The sequence below is a fragment of the Salvelinus sp. IW2-2015 genome, unplaced genomic scaffold (assembly GCF_002910315.2).
Source record: "Salvelinus sp. IW2-2015 unplaced genomic scaffold, ASM291031v2 Un_scaffold5148, whole genome shotgun sequence".
Lineage (NCBI taxonomy): Eukaryota > Metazoa > Chordata > Actinopteri > Salmoniformes > Salmonidae > Salvelinus > Salvelinus sp. IW2-2015.
In genome coordinates, this window is record NW_019946414.1 from 53,045 (window position 1) to 60,234 (window position 7,190).

The window sequence follows — 7,190 nt, forward strand, 5'->3', positions numbered from 1 at the left end:
ATAGGCTAATGATTCAATATGATAAATTAATAGGCACCGCATCGATTATATGCAAACGCAGGACAAGCTAGATAAAACTAGTATATCATCAAACATGTGTAGTTAACTATGGATTATGTTAAGATTGTTTTTATTAAGATACATTAATGCTAGCTAGCACCTACCTTGGCTCCTTGCTCACTCGCATAACAGGTAGTCAGCCTGCCACGCAGTCCCTCGTGCACAGGTGCAATGTAATCGGCCATGACGGTGTCCAAAAATGTTGATTACCGATTGTTATGAAAACTATGAAATCGGCCATTGCCGATAATCGGTCGACCTCAGTCCAGGAACAGCAGAAGGTCATACACAGGGAATCCAAAACGTAACAGTTAAAAAAACCGCAGGGAAAAGGCTAATAACGTAGTCCGGGAGATCAGGAAAGGAGTGGATGACAGGAAATCTATAGGCAAAAGTACATGCAGGGAATAGGCAAAAAAAACATTGTTAGTGAGGATGGCCAAAAACTACGATATACGGGTGGACTAATATGGAAATAAACAGAGCTCCGAATAGAATGTGGACAAAAACAAACAATAACCTCACAATAACTGAACTAAATAGTGTGATTAAATGACATACAGGGTGTAACTAGTGTGAACAGTGATCAGAATCAGGTGAGAGTGAGATGCGTTCAGGGATCTATGTGTTTGAGAGTGTGAGTTGGAAGCAAACATTACACCACCAAAAAAGGTGGCAAAATCTTTGCTTGCCTTATTGACTTTAAAAAAAGCATTTGATTCTATTTGGCTACGAAGGCTATTTCTAAACAATTTCTCTAAAGTGGGCAATAGGTGGTAAGTGTATGACTTAATAAAATGTATGTACACAGAAAACAATGTGTGCAATAAAAATCAAAAAACAAAGACATAATTATTTTCACAACGTCGAGGTGTGAGACAAGCTGGAGTTTAAGTCCAAATCTTTTCTACCATTATTATATCAATGAATTAGCAGACATGTTGGACCATCTCCAGCCCCAGGACTCACACTATTTGACACAGAGGTAAAATACCTGCTATATTGCTGATGATTGGTTCTTCTCTGCACCTTTACTGTGAGAAATGTTCCTCACACAAGAGATTCATTGTTCACAGAAATTACTACATTTATTCCAAATTTTAAATAATTAAACACCCAGAAGGAAAAACTAAAAAAATACTCATAAGGCAAAGGAGCAATGGCTCACTCTTGCAGCTAAAATGTATTTACCTGCCATAGCCTGAGGGGAAACTGAAAAATAACATCTGCATAGTAAACAATAGAAATACTGTAAACTATTATTGTTGTTACTATTATATAATTGTTGTTTATCATTCCAAATAGTGGTAAGGGTAGTAGGGTGATGTAATGATATCAGTTTAGTGATGGTTGGTATAGTAATGATGGTGGTAGTAGTAATGATGTGGTAGTATAATGATGGTGGTAGAGGGTAATGATGAGTCGGTAGTAGTATAGTGATGTGGTGAGTAGGTAGTGATGGTAAAGATATCAGTTGTAGTGATGGTGTGTAGTAGTAATGATAGTGTGTAGAGTGATGGTATATGATATCAGGTTTTAGGATGCGATGGTAGCTTAGGTAGGAATGATGAGTAGGTAGTAGAATGATGGTGGTAGTAGTAGTGATGGTGAGGTAGTAGAGGTGAGGGCGTAATGATATCAGTTAGTGATGGTGGTAGTAGTCATGTAATGTGGTAGAGGTAGTGATGTGGTAGTAGTAATGATCGTGTAGTATAGTAGCTAGTGATCGGTGGTAGTAGGTGATGGTAAAGGATAATCAGTTAGTGATGTGGTAGTAGTAAGGTATGTGGTAGTAGGTGAAGTAATTCTTGATATCAGTTTAGTGATGTGATAGTAGTAGTGATGGTGGTAGTAGTAGTGATGTGTGTAAGGAAGTTGATAAGGTACCTGGTTAGTAGTAGGAATGATGGTGGCTAGTAGTAATGATGGTGTATAGTTAGATGATGTGGCAGTAGTTAGTGATGGTGGTAGTAGTAAGTGGATGGTATGTTAGTATTTAGTGATGGTAGTAGTAGTGATGTGGTGTAGTAGTATGATGGTGCGTAGTATAGTGATTGGGGTAGTAGTATGATGGTGTAGTAGTAGTATGATGGTGTAGGAGTAGTGATGGTGGTAGTAGTATATAGTTGTAGTGTATGATGGTGGTAGAGTAGGGTTGGATATAGTATGATGGTAATATATTCAGTTTAGTGATTGGGTAGTAGTAGTAATGATGGTGGTGTAGTAAGTGATCGTGGTAGAGTAATGATGGTGTAGTAGTAATGATGGTTGTCAGTAGTAATGATTGGTGGTAGTAGTAGTGATGGTGGTAAGTAGTAGTGATGGTAATGATTCAGTTTAGTGATGGTGGTAGTAGGCTGATGGAATGATTGCAGTTTAGGATGGTGTAGTAGTCTGTGTGATGAGTATAGTAGTGATGGTGCGTAGTATGTAGTCATGGTGGTAGTAGTAGTGATGGTGTTAGTAGGGTGATGTAATAGATAGCAGTTTAGTGATGGTTGGTAGGTAGTAGGTGGTGTAGTTAGTAGTGATTGTGGTAGTAGGTGATGTGCAATGATTGCAGTTAGTGATGGTGGAATAGAATAATGGGTGGTAGTATGATGATTATGAATAGTAGTTGATGGTCGGATAGATGTGGTATATTTGGGGGTAGTTAGATGACTGAGTGGTAGTAGGATGATGGTAATGATATTAGTTTAGTGATGTGGTAATAGGCAGTAATGGAGGATGTAATGATATCTCAGTTTAGTGATGGTGGTAGTAGGATGATGGTAGAATGATTGCAGTTTAGTGATGGTAGTAGTAGTAGTGATTGGTAGTAATAGTAGTGATGATGGCTGCAGTAGTAGTATGTGTAGGTAGTTAGTGATGGTGCGTTAGTAGTAGGAGATGGTTGGTAGTAGGATGATTGGTAATGATTGCAGTTTAGTGATGGTGTAATAGTAATAATGGTGGTAGGATGGATGATTATAATGATATCAGTTTAGTGATGTGTTAGTAATAATGATGGTGGTAGGTAGGTGATGTAATGATATCATTGTAGTGCGTGTGGTGTGTAGTAGTTAAGTATCCGTGGTAGTAGTGATAGCGTAAGATATCAGTTATAGTGATGGTGAAGGTAGATAGTAATGGATAGTGGAGTGAGTAGTGATGGGTCGGTAGTAGTAGTGATGGTGGTAGTAGTAATTTATGTGGTATATAGTAGTGGACGGGGTAGTTAGGATGATGGTAATGATATCAGTTTATGATGGTGGGAGTAGGTAGATTGGTAATGATATCAGTTTAGTGATGTAGTATAGTAGTAATATATGGTGGGTAGTAGTAGTGATGGTTGTAGTAGTGGTGATGTGGGTAGTAGTAATGATGGTGGGTAGTAGGTATTGATTGGTAATGATATCAGTTTATGTATGGTGGTAGTAGTAATGATGTGGTAGTAGGGTGATGTAATGGTAGCAGTTTAGTGATGTGTAGTAATGAGTGGTAGTAGGGTGATGTAATGATATCAGTTTAGTGTATGGTGGTAGTAGTAATGGTGTGGTAGTAGGGTGAGGGTAATGGTAGCAGTTTAGTGATATGGTATAGTGGTGATGATAGTAGTAGTATGGTGATTATGTAGTTGGTAGTATATGATGGTGGTGGTAGTAGTAGTAGTAATAATGATGATGGTGTGTGTAGTAGTAAGTAATGTGATGGTGTAGTGAGGGGTAGTAGTAGTAGTAGTATAGTAATGATGATGGTGGTAGTAGTATAGTAATGATGATGGTGGAGTATAGAGTAATGATGGTGTAGTGAGTAATGATGATATGTAGAGGTGGTTATGGTAGTAATGATGATGATGATGGTAGTAGTAGTATGATGATGGTGGTGGTAGTAGTAGTAGTAATGATGTGGTGGTGGTATAGTAGTAATGATGATGGTGTGTAGTAGTAGTAGTGATATGGTGGTGGTGGTAGTAGTAGTAGTAATGAGGTGGATGGTGGTGGTAGTAGTAGTAGTAATGATGATGTGGTGGTTAGTAGTAGTAGGAATGACGGTGTGGTAAGTATAGTAAGATGATGGTGGTGGTAGTAGTAGTAGTAATGATGATGGTGGTGGTGTAGTAGTAGTAGTAATGATGGTGGTGGTAGTAGTTAGTAAATGCTGATGGTGGGTAGTAGTATAGTGCATGATGATATGGTGGTAGTATAGTTAGTAGTAATGATGATGGTAGTTGTAGTACTGATGTAATGGTGAAGATGACAGTTATTTAGTTATAAGTTAGTTATAGTTTCATTTCCATGTTTAGCTTTATATTTATTACATTTCTACTATTGACTTACCATTTTATTGTTGTTATTTTTGTATTAATTTTATTATCATTTACTACCATTTATATTACTATTTGTTATTTTTTATAATTGTATTACAAGTATATTGTATACATTGTTGCTTTGGCAATATTGACCACAATGTTTAACATGCCAATAAAGCAGCTTGAATTAGAAAAAAATGAATTTGAGAGAAAGGAGAGAAGAGAGAAAAGAGAGAGAAAGAGAAAAAGGGAGAGAGAAAGAAAGGAGAGAGAAAGAAAGGAGAAAGGGGTAGAAAAGAGATAAATGAAGAGAAAGGAGATGATAGAAGAAAAAATGAGAGAAAGGAGAGCATAGAAAGAGAAAAATTAGAGAAAGGAGAGCGATAAAAGAGAGAAGAGAGAAAAGTGAGAAGTGAGAGTAAAGAGAAAATAGAGAAAAGAAAGAGAGAGAAGGATTGAGAGAAAAGAGAGCAGAGCGAGAAAGGAAGAGAAAAAAGGAGGGGAGAGAAAAGAGGAAGATAGAAAACAGGATGGAGAGAGAAAGAGAGGTTAGAGGAAGAGAGAAAGGAAGGGGGAAAGAGAGGGTAAAAAAGATAAGTTGTAATGCAATGCAATCTCTGGCGTCATCTCCCTATCATGCACGTGTTAAAGGCACTGTACAGGTACTGTACCTTTCTGCATTGTGTTCTGGTGAGGTGTAGGTGGAAGACAAGTCTTGGACACAAATTCTGATGGTTGTCTCACTTTTAGTGACTGCATGGGATGGATACAAATACAAAACAAAGGTTGATGCTGCTGTCTGGACTCCCATACACAAGTATATCAAATCAAATGTATTTATATAGCCATTCTTACACCACTGATATATCAAAGTGCTGTACAAAAACCAGCTAAAACCCCAAACAGCAAGCAATGCAGGTGTAGAAGCACGTGTATTAGCCTCTCTTCATCACGCTCAGAGCTAACTCACGTCAACAAAAAAATTATTGTACAAAATGTACATGTTCATTATTTCAACACTTACATTTATTTTATAAATGTTGTACATAAATCATTTGCTAATAAATGCTAAATATTTCTTAGTGTACTATTGGAGCATTATACCGAGGATACTAATATGAGGCAACAACGCCATTTTTGACATGCCCAGACAAGTAACAAAAAGAAACAGCTAACTAATTAGCACATGAAACATGAAATATCAAATCGTCACATTTCACAACATACCTGCATGGAATGGATACAAAACCAAAGCAAAGTTGATGCTGCCTTCTGGACTGCCATACACAAGTATATTTGCCTGATAAAAGACAAAAGAGAACAGAATTCCTGTCAGAAAACTCACGCTGTCTGCACCTGAGACCCTCTCCCGCAAAGGTAACGGTGGCCGGGCAAGCCTTGCAAAGTTGCTATCAAAGTTGCACTCGAACATTATCCCCCATTAACACTAATATATATATTCCTAAAAACAGTAGCGCAACACTAAATCAATTACGATATAATTTCGATAGTCTTTTTTTTGTACATTTGTGGACATTTGCAAACATGTACATTCATAAGACCGGAGCGTACATAACACATACCTCTCCTCTTCACGCTCTGAGCAAACCGAGGAGTAAAAGCATGGCTACCGTTGATGACCTCACAGCATTAACACAATTTAGAAAATAAATACAAAACAATAGTTCACTCTTGAAAGTAGTGTAACACATCTCAAAATAACCTTAAAACAATTAATTATAATAAATATGAGGGATTTTCGGTGAAATACATAAAGTATATGTTATACCTATAATACATACGTAGCATTTGCCTCCGCACAGGTGTTGGGCCGAAAATCTCCCCTCTGCCAGAATCCCCCCCTTCGCGTTCTTCATACTGCGACTTGCTTGACATTTCTGCTCTTCACTCCTTTGTCAGTTTAGCCTACATTTCACTGATCGTAGTAGCAGAAAGCATTTTTGTCTACAGTTTTCAGTTCGGCTATTTGTTTCAAGTGTATGTGGCGGATCTAGCTTGTATGGCGCCCTGGGCGAACCCCCCCCTTCAGCGCCCCGTGTTGCCCCGGGCAACATGCCCCTGGGCAGCTGCCCATGTCGCTTGTACCTAAATCCGCTACTGATTTTTGTATTAGTCTATAAATAAATCTCTTTGCCAGAATTCGTCATCTCTCCCATGTCTTATTCAACTAGTATTTTGGAAAGTGTAAGGATAATATTTCAGACATAGTTGTTCTGAAATGTTTATTGCTTGCCAACATTTTAATCCCTCTATGTTTAATGTAACAAACATACATTAATTATTAATTTCTGTTGCCTAACCTGACGTGAAGTTTGTTCTATAGAAAGTATTTGACTATGATGTGTCACCGAAAGTATTTGACTCGAGCCACAAAATGAAGGAAATTAGAAGGGGTGATTTTCGGCACAACACCGGTACCTAACTTACTTGATGTTAGCTAGCAGCCAGCATTTATCTGCATTTTGGAGCACGTTGTGAACTCAATTATCTTCTGGACACCCAAAGCTATGAAAATCGTGCGTATGTCATGTATGGAACTAGTCTGGGCTGTAGTCTGTTTAGAGAACATTCCACTCCTTGTAACATTACAGAGACTTGCAACCGGGCTGCTATGAAACAGTGTCGGTCATATAATAGATGTATCATGTGTTAGTTTAATGATGTGAAAATCCTGATATTTCCCTTGCATTTCAATCCACACATGCATATGGGTCTGTAATGTACTGCATTGTTATATAGGTATTCAATTCCCTTTTTAAATGATGCAAGACTACTTTACAATAATGGCAATTATGCATTATTTTAATCTTACAATTTA

At 37.7% G+C, this 7,190-nt stretch overlaps 1 pseudogene; it reads left to right on the forward strand.

The window, feature by feature from the left end:
* The first annotated feature begins 667 nt into the window (after window positions 1-667).
* LOC139026573 (zinc finger matrin-type protein 4-like) overlaps window positions 668-7,190 on the forward strand; it is a 29,366-nt pseudogene continuing 22,843 nt past the window's right edge.